Source organism: Salvia hispanica, chromosome 1, assembly GCF_029641045.1.
Source record: "Salvia hispanica isolate PSC_SH4W2 chromosome 1, Shi_PSC_v1, whole genome shotgun sequence".
NCBI classification, from domain to species: Eukaryota; Viridiplantae; Streptophyta; class Magnoliopsida; order Lamiales; family Lamiaceae; genus Salvia; species Salvia hispanica.
This window is the reverse complement of record NC_142692.1, coordinates 59,276,706-59,293,898: the sequence shown is the minus strand read 5'-3', so window position 1 is coordinate 59,293,898 and position 17,193 is coordinate 59,276,706. Positions and strand designations below refer to the sequence as shown.

Here is a 17,193-nt window from a genome sequence, read left to right as displayed (position 1 = left end):
TGTTTCATATTTATTGGGACGGAGGGAGTACATTATTGTATCGTTTTCGTACATTAAAGGGTAAAAATGGTAAACCACAATTGTACATGACTTCGCTACATGATGTAGTTATATTTGTACATCATGTTCTATTAGTACATGATGTTAATGTATGAAAATAGTATTTTAATATACGAGTCTCACACATTAATGTGCGTAGGTGACTGAATAATGTACACATTATCACGGGTATATCGTACATTACTGTCCGACTCATACTTTTATGGATGGAAGTTGTACTGTATAACATCTACAAATTCACAAAAGTATGAGTCGGAAAGTAATGTACGATACTGTACATTATCATGGGCATATCGTACATTACTGTCCGACATCTCATTACTGTCCGACATCTCATAGCATCTACAAATTTACAAAAGCATGAGTTGTCGGTCAGTAATGTACGATATACCCATGATAATGTACGATAATGTACATTATCATGGGTATATCGTAAATTATTGTGACTCATACTTTTGTGAATGGATGCTATACTATATAGCATCTACAAATTCACAAAAGCATGAGTTGGACAAATTACGACCGCATTTTGCTAAGGATAGCGAAAGCGGGTAAACCGCAACTAATGAGAGGGATTAAAGAAACGGGGAGAGAAAAAGGGAAAGAACTTGAGGATTTGCACAAAGGCCAAGTCATATCATTGAAAAGAAGTCAAGCATGCCATTACATGGTCTTAGAAATAGCACAAACATCATATCAATGAATAAAAGTTCGATGGTGAGACTCTAAGATTTCTCACTTTACAAAAGAGCAGCGGAATAAGTCCTTACTAACCGACTTCGTGTATGAAGACACGAATCGTGAAAAGATCCACTGGATTATTTAGTAGCATCGACTCCGATCATTTCTCCATCCTCTTGACGTTTAACCTGCACATTTATAAATACATGCAGGGCTGAGTACATGAGTACAAGGTGGACACATGCCGAAAAGCAAAAACATACAGTATATAGTTGTCATCCATCTACAGTATTGCACAGGGATTTTTCTTAAAAGGCCCAGCGTACTAAATTCTTTTGTGATCTTAAAAGTCCGAGTGATCAGTCTAAGTTCTTTCGAAACACTCGCCTAATCTGAGAAACGTGTACCGTGAAGGTGGCCACCTTCAACGGACACCATGCCGGCCAACCTCGAATGGCTCCTAGCACCTGTGCACATTATTCCATACAGGATTTGCGGTCCTATTGGGAACCGAATTCGTTAAACTAGGTTTGGCGTCGCCAGAACCCGTAGGCTTCAACCCTCAACAGATAGGCCTCAAAACAAACATTTTATGGCATGAAAACAACTTGAAAAATATCACCGTTCCATTTTGAGAAAAGATGATTTTTCATAATTTTCACAAATATTTGCTTTATACCCACACTATAGTGCTGGATATTAAACAAAAGCCCACCTAATATGATTATGTTTCAACTCAATTACTCGCTTTGGCCTCACTCTCTCTTAAGCAACTTATCCCTTGAAAATAAATAGCGTAGCACGCTAATTAATACTTGAACTATTTTTCTTGAAAAAGGAATGCATGCATCCTATTGGATAGCACCTATATCTTAGTCTCGGCTTATAAGACTTTTCCTAATCCTACCTTGGCTTCACAACTCTGCGGAATTTATTTATTCTCTTTACTAACTTTGGAGAAATTCTATTTCCTCTAAAATTAATATTTTGGCACTTATTTAATAGGATATGGATTCTTGGTAAATCCCTTCCTTAAATCCTTTTTCTTCGAATTTTTCTTAAGGCTGCCCTGGCGTCGCGGGGCGACGCCGGTCGGCCCTTCGCATCTCCAACTTTAATATATTCCATCGTCGGAAATTTTAATACTTCATCCGGGAATTTAATTATTCAAGCTCCACTCGAATATTAAATTAATTCCCTCCCAACGTAATTTATCTCCAATTAATTCTAAGTCCAACAATTTAATTCCTTGGCCCAAATACATCACAAATAAAAATCATGAGGCTTACAATAATAATCGGCCAACTATTCATTCAACTCCATATGCCATTCCATTTAATTTTAAATCACTTAGGCCCAAAGCAACTAATTAAAGTGGCCCAACAATTAATTATGTTGGGAGTAAGTCCAATTATACACATATAATTCTCTCCCCAACCCCTTTTACTTGTTCTATTAAATATTTAAATTCTTTGGGGCAGTAGCTATAGTAGCTATGTTGAGGAAAGTTTTAGACCTTGAATCCCTTTCTACGGCAGTAGCTCAATTGAGAAGTTTCAAAGATGGAGTCTTGGTGTGTGGCCTACTGGAATGGTCCTTCCCTTGATTTGATTGCTTTTCTTGCAACACTAACTATTGATTTATCATAAGTCTTGTGCTCTAGCTAAGATTTCTCAATGTTACTTGCTTAAGCTATTGTTGTGAAAATCTTATTGAGCTCTAAGTTCTTGGCTAAGTGTTGTGGTTGGTATATATGATGCAAAGGGTGTTGTTGGGATTACCTAGCTTGATTATTCCTCTCAGATGGCGATCGATGTCCTGCCTCACAACTCCTCCTTGCTCCTCCTCCACTCCTTGCTGCACTCCTTGATTTTGAGTGAATTTGTGGTGTCGAAAATGAGGGGAGGAGAAGGTAGATGGGGCTGCTTATATAGTGCTCTATTTTTGGTTGTTTGTGCTTGAAACTTGGAGACAAAGGCTCCTACTTTGGGGCTACAACTTTGGTTCCCTTTTGAGCTTTGCTAGAAGGCTTTTTATACCAAATTGGTGCAAGTTATGGGGTTTGCCTTCTTGGCTGATCCTCTGCCTCCTTGATCTTGATGGAGGAACAAAACAGTTTCCCTATTTGTGCTTGTGATGAGGTCATGAGACCTTGTCTAGAATGGTTCTATTCCCATTTTGTGAGATTCTTGGCAGTCCCAAATCGTCCTTATGGTCAGCCTTGAGCTGTCTTCTTCCAAGATTCTTACCCCTTTCATCTTACAACATTTTTCTATGAATTGCTGGACTTGTACTCATCCTATTTTTGTCATACTTTGGCAGATTGATGTGGATGCTCCTCTTGGCACCTTGTGGTCTTTGCAAGATCAAGTACCGTGTGTATATGGTTTAAGAATTTTATTCCAATATTTCTTATACAAGTCTTGGAGAAGGAGGGATTGTAATATCCTTAACTCGAAACATACATAATATTTATCTTTATTTTTACACAATTTATTATTTTTGTATATTTACATTGTCACTGGCGCTATAATTATATTAAGTGGTGTCACAAAAAATAATATTTGATCACTTATGATGAATTAATAAATTCATGTACATATATAAAAGGCGAGTTTTGAATTGTTTTGAATAACTATTTTGTGCAAAGGATATAAGTGCAATAAAAAAAACTATTAAATTAGATAATTGATTATAATCATAATCATATATATTTGGATGGTTATGGTGAGAGGAATTTATTTCTCTAATGATGAGAATTTATTTCTCTAAGCAGTAACGTCCAAATAGTGAAATAACTAATACATAACCATGAATTTGAATATTTTATAAGAAGTAACGTCCAAATAGTGAAATAATTAAAACGTGCCAATGAATTTGAATATTTATAAGCAACTCGTATGAATTTAGATATTTAAATAGGATTTTGTGCATTAAACAATTTTTATAACTTTCATGTCTTAATTTTATAATTTATAATGTTTTAATTCCATGATCTCTCGTATCCTATTATTGTGCCTATAAAAGGCATTGAATTATCGATTCATTATTATGAGTTATCGATTCATTATTTTGTTAAAAGTGCGATTTAAATTTTTTTAGTAGAGAGATATAAAGGATTGGTTTAAACATATTTTTCAAAAATGTCAACACTTGATATACTCTCTTCATTGTTGTCCAAATAATCGTTTTTGCCTTGATTCCATTTTGAATGTGTTTAATTTTATGTCTTTAGGTGTAAAAATGAATTGAGGAGTATATAATTATTGATTTGTTATTATATAGTATATTTTTATATTTTAAAATATTATATAGTTATATTATTTCTTATTTTAATTAATCAATTAAAAATTTTAAATCGTACAATAAAAAAATATTCATTCGTACATCGCATGTGGGTTAACAGTAGTTTATAGTAATTAACAAGTTTTTATATTGACAGTCATTTCTATTTTTTATTATATTTGTTAAAGTCCATGCATAGAATAATTTAAGATACTATTATTTGCTGGAATCTACATAATAAATTTAAACATAATTCATCATGAATTGATTAGAAACATTGTGGATATAAATAACGGCTTCCAATAATTGACAGCTACCAACTATAAATTTCTATGCATAATCGGTTTCTTAGTCAATAAGTTTTTGGGATAATTATCATTGATTTGATTTAGAATAAATGATACTGACCCAAGAAAATCGTAAGAATGTCAAAAGTTACAAGTTTTTTTATTTGTGTTATTCTATTTGTGCTTGGTATGCATGTGGCATATGGGCAGGGGGAACGAGAGAATAATATACGGCGGTTATTGGCAACTATGAATAAGTGTTCAGTGGTTTAAGTGGCGGAACCAGGATTTGGAATAAGCCGGTGTTTATTTTTTAAAAAGAAAAAACATCTAAAATATTCAATTTTATGTATAATATCTGAACAAAAGTTGAAACGGAACTATTTTCTCTGTATGAAACCATATCTCAAAAACTTTAGGACGCTTTTTTGGCATAATTTTTTCAATATTACTATTCATATAAATTATAAAAATTATTTACTCATTATTATTATATCCGTATTTTATTATGAATGAACTAAAAAGGTGGACATCATGAATGAGACATAGCGAGTAGTTGTGTATTTTATTATATTTTAATTTTATTTTCATGCTACAATTATTATTATATCCGTATATTTATTCTATTTTCTTAAATTATTATCAATAGTATCAAAGTATACAAATTACAAACAAAAATATAAATGCATACAGAATCTGGATTGTAGATGATTGTCGTGCATAGGTGTTACACTATTAGATATTTATAGTTTTTAATATTAGATATCAAAATTTCTCTCTCTTACTTAATTTTATCTCTATTTTAACTATTTATTATTTTCTCCGTTCCTCATAATTTATCACCATTTGACTCGACACATATAAAAGAAATATAATAGAAAGTGGGTTGAAAAAGTTAGTAGCGGTAAGTCCTACTTTTATATATTAGTTTTATAGTAAAATGTGAGTGAAAATGAGTTAATGGAATATAAGGTCCACTACCAAAAATAGTAAAAATGAAAGGTGACAAATTTTTAGGGACGAAAGAAAATAAAAATAAATGACAAATTTTCAGGGACTGAGGGAGTATCATTTTTCCAAAACAGGTAAAAAATGAAACGTCTCACTTAGACTAGGACGGAGAGTACAAAACTAAACGGTTAATGTTGTGTCTATTAATGACATATAGATAATACTAAATTTTTTTAAAAAAAATTTAAGCTAATAATATTATAAACATTTTAAAACAATACTGCCTCCGTCCGTCATTATGAGTCCCAGTCAATTTTGCACTCGTTTTGTAAAAATGATATAATAAATAGTTAAAATGGAGAAATGGTAAAGTAAGAGAAAGAATAATATTAAGAAGACTCTTCTCAACATTATTCTCTCTCTTACTTTACCATTTCTCCACTTTAACTATTTATTATTATCTTTATAAAATGAGTGCGCAAAAGTGACTGGGACCAATGGCGGAACCAGGAAATTAAATAAGCCGGGGCTAAAATTTTTAAAATAATAATAATATTATTAAATTGTTTAACTTTACATGTAATGTCTGTGCAACTTTTACGACACACTGGATGATACTCCTTACATATGCAATTAGGAGTCTTATTTGAGATCTACACAGGTTTTAAGAAATTTAAAAGAAAGTGGATGAAAAAAAATGTAGTAGTAGAATGTAAGACTCATTTTTATGTATTAGTTTTATAATAAAATGTGAGTGGAATGAGTTAGTAGAAAATGAGGTATACATACTATTTATAATAAAAATGGACATGGACTTCTAATGGCGGACGAAGAGAGTAACTGTTTTCGATAAATCGCTATATCTTGAAATCACCTAAAATAATCTAATTCTGATTTTTTTGAAATTTTTTTTCTCAATATATACAATTAATATATTATTCAGTCATTCATCTCCTATTCTATTTTACAAATATGCCTTCACAAGTTTCACATGCTAATAAATTTATTAACTACTACTTGTATAATACAAATAATTTTACACTACTAATTCTAATTCTACAAACCAGTGATCTTAATCCAAGTACAAAGTAAATTAGGAGGTATTCGGGCATATAAAACTTATATAAAACGGACTGCACACTATTGATGCACTTGAGATTATTTAATTTGATAAAATTATAAACATTTACGTGCCCATCAAATTCTAATCTGAACCTGCTTAAGTCAGAGGCATCATTAGTTTACTATAGCTAAAAATTAAAATCAGCCCAACAATTATATAAATGGCCCAAAACTTATAAGCCCAATTAAGTCTCATCTTCTCCAATAATTATTCAATTTCGCAGAATCAGCGCGGCGGCGGTTTCCCTGAAATCTAAACTGTCGAAGTGCAGGGCTTGATTGGGGATGAGATCGGTCGGAGAACGGAGGTATAAGGCGGGGTAGGGTTCCGGTGCTGGACAAGCCCTCGCTGGCGCAGGGGCTTGGCCCTACGTAGTTCTGCCACTGACCGGGACTCCTAATGGCGGATGAAGGGAGTATATAATATGTCGTGCTTAGCACGAATGTAAAATGTAGACATGATATTCAGTTATTTGGCATGATTAGCGTGGCGTATATATATACGTTTCTTATATTTTACAAAGTGGTCAGTGTATATGATTATGAGATTACATATATAATAGTCCTAATATAATATTGAAATTCGTTTACATAAAGTGGGATGTATTTCATAAGATTATCAACATTCATATTAGAGAGTGACCAAAAAACTGATCAAAGTTCTCAAGAAATGGGGATTGAAATAAAGGTAATCTCGATGGAAAATCTCTTGCAAAATATCACCTCTCATTTCTTGATAAATTAGCTCCCCCTATTTTCCCACAACTCGTCTACTTCTACTCATAAAACCCCAAAATCCCCAACTCCCAAAAATCAAACCACCTCAAAAAATCCTTGTCGGAAACCCTCTCTGAAAGAATTCATGGATTTAAAACAAGCCTTGGTTACAGCCATGTTAAAGTATGAACATAAATACTAGGAAATGATAGAAGAGTTTCTGATATGAGAAGATACGGATGATTTCAATATTTTGCAAAAGATGATCAATTACATTACATGAATACATATATATACTATGCTAAACAAGAATGTGTTCCATGACTATTCTAACTGCTGCCACACTCTTCATCCATAACTATTTTAACTGTTCACAATCTTCATCCATTACTTTTCTAACTGCCAACTCATTTGCTGCATTGCACGTCTGATCTTCCAACTCCTTCACGACAGCAAGTCGTCCAACACTTCCCCTTAATTCGAGAGAAGACAGAGGACAAACTCCGAGCTTGTTCCTCAGCTTCGAGAAGAATTGGTAACTGAGAGGTTTTGTAAAAATATCAGCTATTTGATCATAAGTCGGAACATGACGAAGATCCAATTCCTTTCTTTGCACCATATCGCGAACAAAATGAATATCGATCTCTATATGTTTGGTCCTAGCGTGCAATACCAGATTAGAAGCCAATGCTATGGTACTCAAATTGTCAACCAACACAACTGGTACTCCAGAACATTGAACGCCTAGCTCAGTGAGAAGGGACTTCACCCACGTCACATCCGAAGCGGTGTGGGCTAGACTTCGATACTCAGCTTCCGTACTAGAACGAGAAACTACCGACTGTTTCTTTGAGCACCAAGATATCAAATTCGAACCATAGTATACTCCATAACCTGAAATTGATTTTCTATCATCAAGATCACCTGCCCAATCCGAGTCGGAGAAGGCAGTCAGAGTGTTATTAGTTCGCTTGATGTGGAGACCATAGTCTAGGGTACCAGCAAGATACCTAAGAATCCTCTTCACTGCCTTGCAATGTGAATCAAGAGGGCATGACATGAATTGGCTGAATTTATTAACACAAAAGCTGATCTCTCCATCAACTGTTGGATTTCCTTCGGTCTTGCATAGCTTAGAGTTAGAGAGCATGGGAGTAGGACACCCCTTAGCTCCCTGCATCTGGAGTTTCTCAAGAAGTTCCTTCAAATAATTAGTTTGAGAGAGGTGAAGACCATCCACTGTCTTAGTCACTTCAATACCAAGGAAATGCCTCACTTCCCCTAAGTCCTTGAGCAAGAAATGAGAGCTAAGACTGTTGATAACATGTCGAATGGAGGATGGATCATTCCCTGTAATCAAAATGTCATCAACGTATATAAGCAAATAGATGGTCGCCTTCTCCTGGACTCGAAAGAATAAGGAGGTGTCCGCCTGGGATTGAGAAAAGCCGAGAGACGAAAGAACAATACAGACAGTGGAGAACCATGATCGCGAAGCTTACTTGAGGCCGTATAAAGCCTTGTTGAGCTTGCAAACAAGGTTAGGAGCACCTTGATGGAAGCCAGGAGGTTGCTTCATATAAATCTCCTCTTCAAGATTGCCATGGAGAAAGGCATTGTTGACGTCAAGGTGAGTGATTCCCCAACCTGAGGAGACTGCAATGCTGAGATGACCCTGGCCGTATTTGGCTTCACAACAGGGCTGAAGGTATCGTTGAAGTCAAAACCGGGCTGTTGGGAAAAGCCTTGAGCAACAAGGCGCGCCTTGTAGCGAGCAATAGATCCATCAAAATCCTTTTTTATTTTGAAAACCCAAGTGCAACCAATGAGGTTGCGGCCAGGAGGTAGAACAGTGAGTGTCCAGGTATGATTACGAAGGAGTGCTAAAAACTCTTCATACATAGCACGTTTCCAAATGGGAATGAGAAGAGCATCAGAAATGGAGCGAGGAATACCTGTGGCAGAAGGGAAAACCAGATAAACCTTAGGTTTAAAGATACCCGCACGAGAACGAGTGACCATCTGATGTTTTGGAGTGGGAGAAAGAGGTGAAGATGGTTCGGGAGAAGGAGGAGATGATGATGATGATGATGGTAATACAGGAGCAGTTTGTGTAGGAAAAAGAATAGCTGTATCAGGAGAGTGAGCAGCTGAACCAGACGGAACTGGACTAGATGATAAAGATGGAGATGGTGAATCTGTAGGGGGAGTGGGGATAGGAGATGATGGAGCATGAGAGAGCATTGGACGCGGCGATGGTAGTGTAGGTGGCAGAGGTGCAACTGATAGAGGTGTGGGGGCAGGAGGTAGGGGATCTGAAGACGTATGATGTGAAGGATAAGAATGAGAGAGATGAGGGAATGAGGTTTCATAAAAAATAATATCTCTGGTGATGAGAACCTTACCACTAGATAGTAGAGCCTTGTAGCCCTTGTGTGCACCACTATAACCCAGAAAAGTAGCTGCCTCAGAGCGGTATTGGAGTTTGTGCTTATTGTAGGGACGAATATGAGGGTAGGAAAGACACCAGAAGACCCGTAGCTCATGGTAGTTTGTCTTGCAATTATGAAGCTTTTCAAATGGAGAGATGTTGAGAAGGACTTTGGATGGGATTCTGTTGATGAGAAAAGCTGCAGTCAGAAAGGCATCATCCCAATGCCGTTGTGGAAGACCAGATTGAGCGAGCAATGCCAAACCCATCTCAATAATATGACGGTGCTTTCTCTTGGCTAGCCCGTTTTGCTGTGGAGTGTAAGGGCATGATACACGGTGGGTAATCCCAGAAGATTGAAGAAATGAACTGAGACCTTGATATTCTCTTCCCCAATCAGATTGAAGGATCTTTATTTTGTGACTGAACTGATTTTCCACAGACGCTTTGAAGTTTTGAAAAATGACCCTAACTTCAGCCTTGGATTTCAGCAAATAAAGCCAAGTAAAACGAGTGAAGTGATCAACAAATGTCACATAATAAAAATATCCATTGTTTGATATAATTGGTGATGGTCCCCACAAGTCACTATGTATAAGATGTAAAGGAACATTATAAGAGGAAGTGGAAGAGGGGTAAGGGAGTCTATGACTTTTTGCAATGCAACAAGGATGACACAGCACACTTTTTCTCATTGAATGAAATGGGATATTACAGTGGGTGAGAGCTTTCTCAGTCATGTCAAAAGCAGAATGACCTAGCCTCTTGTGCCATAAATATATGCTAAAAGTATTAGAACTAGAAGAGGAAAAAGCAACTGGCAGAACATGCTCTAAAGAAGCTGGGGAAGCCGAAGGTGAGCTACTGCAGCTTGGCGAACTTGGAGGAATTTGAGGAGACTTTGGAACGAACTGATGAGGTGTATGGAGGAGGAAATGGTAGAGACCACGATCAAGGGTTCCCTTTAGGATGATGGACTTGGTGATTTGATCCTTCACATAACAGAAATCAGGATGAAACTCAAAGAAAACATTGTTATCCTTTGCAAACTGAGACACACTAAGCAAATTCTTTTTTATTTGAGGAACATGTAAGAGATTATTAACTAGCAGAGTTCTAGAATGTGTAGAGGGTGAGGATTTGACAAAGGAGTGACCAACATGAGAAATCTTAACACCATAACCATCACCAAGGTTCAAACCTGTACTTCCAAAATATTCTGAGCATGAGTTCAAGTTTGAGAGATCACTCGAGACATGATTGGTAGCACCCGAGTCCGGGTACCAAGCTGTGGAGTGAGAGCCTTGATAGTTGCACTCAGAGGGCATAGGACGGCTGGAAGGACGAGAGTGAGATGAGGCGACGAAGCTGGGATTTCCACGAGCAAACGCCATGTGAGCAGATGGATCGGAATGGAATCCACTCTGCTGAATATGTGGTTGGTATCCATGTTCTTGTTGAGTTGAATGGGCAGCTCTTTGAGAAGGTTGGGAAGCATAACCTTGTTCAAACCGATGCCAGCAACGATCAGCCGAGTGTCCAGGCTTTTGGCAAACTTGACATACCAACCGATTTCCAGTGCGTCCTCCTTGACCTCCACGACCGCCTCTATTGCCTCTGCTTCCTTCCGCTCTGGAGGGATTATAGGAGTTCCTGTTGTGTTGGTTTCCATCCCTTCGTGGAGCACCAGAATGCATAATATGAGCCGATGGTTGAGAACCATCGAAGCTAGCAGACAATTGAGATTTGGCAGACTCAAGCCTTGACTCAAAACTGTGTAAGAGAGCACTCACATCTTGAATAGTCCATCCATCAGATCTGGAAGTTATGGTCACCATGACTGGATCATACTCTGCACCAAACCCAACTAAAATGTGTAGGATCTGATCCTCTTCAAGGATGCGACAACCAGCAGATCCAAGTAAATCACAACATGTTTTAACTTTGTTGAGGTAGTCCCTCATACATAAATTTTCTTTCTTCAATGTCTGTAGTTGCAGCTTGTACTGCATTAATTTGGCCTTTGATTGGCTGGAGAAACTGGTCTTCAAAGCTCTCCAAATATCTCGACTAGTATCGAGACCGACCACAGAGATCATGATGCTTTCAGACAACGATCCTTGGATCCATGCCGCGAGCAGCTGGTCCTGGCGATGCCAAGATAGGTATTCTGGATTTTCCTTCTCGACGCTTGTTTGAGCGGAGGTGACAACTTTGGGAGGAATATCATAATCTCCCGTTAGAAAATGTTCAAGGCCATACCCTCTCACAGTAGCAAGGACATGTTGTCTCCAGATAAGAAAGTTGGATTCAGATAGCTTGACTGAAATAGGATGATTATGCGGAAGAATGGGTGTAGAGAAATTTGAAGAGGAGAGTGAGGATGCATTCATGGAAAATCCAGAGTTCTCGGATTCAGCCATGTTAAAGTATGAACATAAATACTAGGAAATGATAGAAGAGTTTCTGATATGAGAAGATACGGATGATTTCAATATTTTGCAAAAGATGATCAATTACATTACATGAATACATATATATACTATGCTAAACAAGAACGTGTTCCATGACTATTCTAACTGCTGCCACACTCTTCATCCATAACTATTTTAACTGTTCACAATTTTCATCCATTACTTTTCTAACTGCCAACTCATTTGCTGCATTGCACGTCTTCCAACTCCTTCACGACAGCAAGTCGTCCAACAGTCTCCACATTCTACCCCCTCGCCGGCTGCCTCGTCGGCAACTCCTACGTTGACTGCAACGATGTCGGCGTCCCCTTCGTCAAGGCCGAGGCCAACTGCAACCTCTCACAAATCGTCACCAATCCGGACCCCAAAAACACCTCCAAATTCGCAATCCCTCAAAAAGCCCTAAGTTTATGCATGGCGGCACAAGTCACCTATTTCCGGTGCGGCGGCGTTGCCGTTGGAATCCTGTTCCTGCACAAAATCGGCGATGCGCTATCAACCTTCATGTTCGCCAACGCCTGGTCCGCTGCCGCCAGAGGCGGTCGCACGCTGCCGGTGGTGTTCGACGCGGCCTCCTATTTCCCACCACGTGACATCCCCGGCTACAACCCTGCGTTGGGAATATTGAAAGAAGAAATCGAGACTAGAATCTTCACATTCCCCGCGTCGAAAATTGCCGCTCTCCAGGAAAGGTACTGATAGAAATTCATAGTATTTCATCCTAAAATCAATTGGTGACTAGAAGAGTGGTAATTAAGACTTATACTATAATGATTTTAGTTACCATCTCTTTGCAATGATGTGAGATCATTAGTATACTCGCTTTGTCCATCATTTATTATCACGGGTTTTTAAAAATGTAAAGAAATGTAATACTCCTTTCATCCCACTCAAAAAAAAAAAGAAAAAGAAGAGAGAGAGTATGTTAGGTGGAATAACTAGAGAAAAAAATAGTTGAATATTTTAATGAGGAAAAAACGTGCGAGTTTATTTCAAAATAGAAAATGATCATCTTGATTGAGACAAACAAAAAAGGAAAGATGGTCATCTTGACGAATGGGGTAGTTTATATGTCACGACCGCCATTCTAGGGTTCAATAAATGCGGGCGATCGCGACCTAAAAAGGGCTTAAATGACAAACAAAGACGAAGTCTAGGGTTTCATTAAAGGATTTGACCAACGTCTTTAATGAATGGTTAATCAACGAGAAATGTCAGAGCAATGCTTTGGCAGTTAAATCCAACGGATAACAACTATCTATAAATGATCAAAACGATAAGGGTTCAATGAAATCCAAATCATATCATGCCTCTAGGTTCTAAACGGAAATTAATATAGTTTCAAGATCAGTCAACGTTAAATAAAACATGTTTCAGCGGAAGCATCCAAGAGGAGAGTGAAGTCATGTGTGAAGACACAACGACACTTGGAGTTTCAAGACAACCATAGTATTTTTATTAAATTGCTCAACACCACCAACCGCTCGTCGCCAGCTCAACCTGCACATAGGGAAAACACATGCAGGGCTGAGTATTTTGAAATACCCAGTGGACTCATGCCGAAAACATTTTAATAGATATGTCATCCATACCATAGTGAACTCGAGTTTTGCATTTAGAAAAGAATCATCGAGTATCACAAAATAATTTCATAGACTGGCCAGTCAAAACAATCTCCCCCACTTTCTCAACAATCCATCAATCACAACATTTCCATAGTGCGACGAAAGTGTGGTCACACTATTCGCCCACGAGACCGGCCGACTAGAAAGGACGGCTCCCGATCCCAACTGTGTATAGGGTTTGCGGCCCTACTCAGACCCAAATTCGTTTATATAGTCCTATAGCCTGATGGAGCGAACTCACAAACTAGGCATCAAACAACATAACCCTATAGCCTAATGGAGCGAACTCACAAACTAGGCATTAGGCAAACATCATCAAAACAATTACAGACATGACATAACATTTTAAACCACCCTTATAACGCCATAATCATGCTTTTCAATATAAGAGAGTTTAGGAAAATAAAGCCCACCTCGACTGGTCAAATATCAAGTACTTTCTTCCCTTTGCTATCACGCTTCGGGCGCGAGTTATCACCTTTAGATAATATGTATCACGAATCAGTCTCAATCAACGAACTAATCATGCATGCCCCCAAACGTTTCCCTTTTTCCACCGATTGGTTTTTATATTAACATTGACAATCACGGCATGCTCATAATATCAATTTATTCACACTTGAATGTCGGATCTACCATCACAACATGGTCACGCATGAGTGTTCTTCGCACAACACACATCATACACACACATCGACACACACACACATACACACGCCGACAGACACACACATACATGCTTCCCTTTCATCAACTGTTTTCCCCCCTTTCACTCGATATATATGCATGAGGGTTCAAGAACACCGATTAATCGGTTAGATGAGAAAATATCGATATAAAAATACCTTTTCTTGATAGAACGAACGGTAGAACAAACTAATAGCCTTGATTCTTCAACAATTCTTGAGTTTCAACTTCAATTCTTTGCAAAGAACGAAAAGATCTTGAATAAAATAGAAAACAAGTTGAAGAAGAGTGGAAGAGAGAAAAGTGGCGTGTGGGAGTGAGGGAGGAGGCGTGTGATGATAGTGGCTAGGGTTAGGTTTTTCTCTCTTATTTATAGAGTTGAAGAATATAATCTCACAATTAAATAAATAAAGATTTGGAAAGATATGGGGGAGGGAAGTTGACGTGAATTACGGGGAGAAATAAGGGGATTTCAAATTCTATGCTAATTAATTAGCATATGAATTAATTTGGTATTTCACATAATAGAATAAAATATCACGGAGTAAAATAAAATAATAAATCCCACTATCAAATAGGAATAGGCGATATCTGCCTTTAAATTATGCGTAGGATTTATTTAGATTTTCACGGAGCAAGAGATATCACAGAGCAGAATAAAATAATAATTTCCCCTAATAAAATAAGGAAGTGGCGTTTTTTTCTTGCTCTCCCACAAGGAATTAAATTCAAATCCTAATTAAAATAGGATATGACAAGATCTCCTTAGATATGGTAAGATATGCTAGGATATTTGCATTTATTCATAGAAGGGATCAAATAATATAATAATTAATTCATCCTCTCCATAAATAGGAGATTTTCGAAATCTCCTTGGAAATAACATGGGGATCGATTTTTCTCATGGAGAAATAAAGAATAATCGGGTTTTGGATTTAATTGGATAAATATCCCAAGCAATTAATTAAATCTAAGAAAATAGGATTCCTCTCGAATAAATCATAGTGGTCGAAAATTCCAATAAAATGGGTGGAATAATTATGGATGAACATATTCAATCTCACTCATCCTTAGGAAAATAATTCACCACAATATATATTTCACCCCGCATCAATTATTCACACAGTCAAGTCACAATTTCAACCATTTTGACTATTCCACCTCCACGTCACATTTTCAACAATATTGACTATTCAACAGCCACGTCATATAATCAACAGATTTGACTATTCAAATCAATCTCAACTCCAAATCGCAATTAGGTCACAAAGAATCATACAATTAATTCACGCATCATTTAATTCACATACTTCACGACATTAAAAGCATTTAATGCAAAAAAAATTTATGGCTCAAAAATTAGGATTCGAAAAGTGGGGCGTTACATTATATATCTATTAGTTTTTAATTAAATGTGAGTGAAATAAATTAGTGAAACGTGGGGTCCATTATCAATAGTAGTAAAAAGTAAGTGTGACAAGTTTGGCGAGAAGAATGAAAAAAAGTAAACTAGTGACAAGAAATGACAAATGAATGTAGTAATAAGTTTTTGTTTCATTTGCCAACACCCTCCCTTAAACCTTTTAAGGTTTGATTTTTTATAGGGTTGGAGTAGCCCTCTATCGAGCTGGCCCATATATACCGCTGAGTGAATTATTTTTTAGTTTCAGTCTGGATATACTGTTGAATCAGTTAAATCTAATTCACAGTCAATGATTCACTCAGATAACATGATAGAAATTCAACTCTAAAACCAATTGGTAATTAGTTTTTTGTTTCATTTTCCAACAGGTACTTAGGTACTTGACTGCCTGTGGCGGCCACCGACCGAGCCGGGTGGAGGCGCTGTCGGCATTTATATGGACCCAGTTCATTTCAGCCACGGGCATGAAACATGACCCGAATAAAATATATGCGGTGCTCCAGGCCGTGAACCTACGCACCCGGGCCGACCCACCTCTTTCGGAGCATCACTTTGGGAACACAGTCAGGTTGTGGACTGCGAGGCTGGAAGCCGGGGACGAGGGCGTGGAGCTCCTGCGGAAGATGCGGGAAGCCGTGGACAGCGGCTACGTGGCTCGGCTGAAGGATGGTGAGAAGGATTTGGAGTTCATGAGCAAGATGTTTGATCAACACACAAAGAGGGAGCTGGTGAGATTCCACTTCACGAGCCTATGCGGGTTTCCGTCATACGAAGTTGATTTCGGGTGGGGAAAACCCGTTTGGGTCGGGTTTGACGGGTTCCCTTTCAAGAATTTGGTCCTTTTTATGGATACCAAGAGTGAGGGTGGAATAGAGGCGTTGGTTAATTTGAAAAAACAAGATATGGAGAAATTCGAAGCTTAGATGACTAATTATATGATATATAATGGAGTCATATATAACCACCCCTCTTGAACTAGATTAATCTCATAACTTAATCGTATATGGATAATCACATTATAAGTTATAACAATCGAACGGCACCTTAGAAGATAAACAAGGGGATGGAGTAGTACTCGGAACCAGCATAGACCAAGCCACCGCGCCAGCGGGGGCTTGGCTGGTTCCAGACCACTGTTATCACCGGATTTTTGGGGCGCTAGGGCGCTGCACCGATTTGTAGAATCTGCCGTTTGCTAGAGAGAAGATGAACAGTGTGTTTGTTATTGGGCTTTTAGTAAAATAATAATAGACCTATAGCCCATTAGCATTTAGTATTTAATATGTCACTTCGCTATTAATACTATCTATACATATATAAAAGCCGAGTTTTGGCGTTCTTTTGAAATATTTATAAGTTTTGTCCTCATTCTAATATATTTATAAGTTATGGGATCAATTTAATAATATTGGAATTGGAGCTCACGTTTTTTAAAATAAATTTAGATTAA

General features: G+C 37.5%; 1 non-coding gene and 1 pseudogene across 1 annotated transcript; one reads left to right on the top strand and one right to left on the bottom strand.

Moving 5' to 3' along the window:
• Nucleotides 1-6,786: 6,786 nt before the first annotated feature.
• LOC125220875 (limonoid 21-O-acetyltransferse-like) lies at nucleotides 6,787-16,666 on the top strand (annotated as a pseudogene).
• LOC125185774 (small nucleolar RNA Z247) lies at nucleotides 11,300-11,435 on the bottom strand. Its single transcript, XR_007170273.1, has one exon. It is a non-coding gene; the product is annotated as a small nucleolar RNA Z247 (small nucleolar RNA).
• Nucleotides 16,667-17,193: the final 527 nt, after the last annotated feature.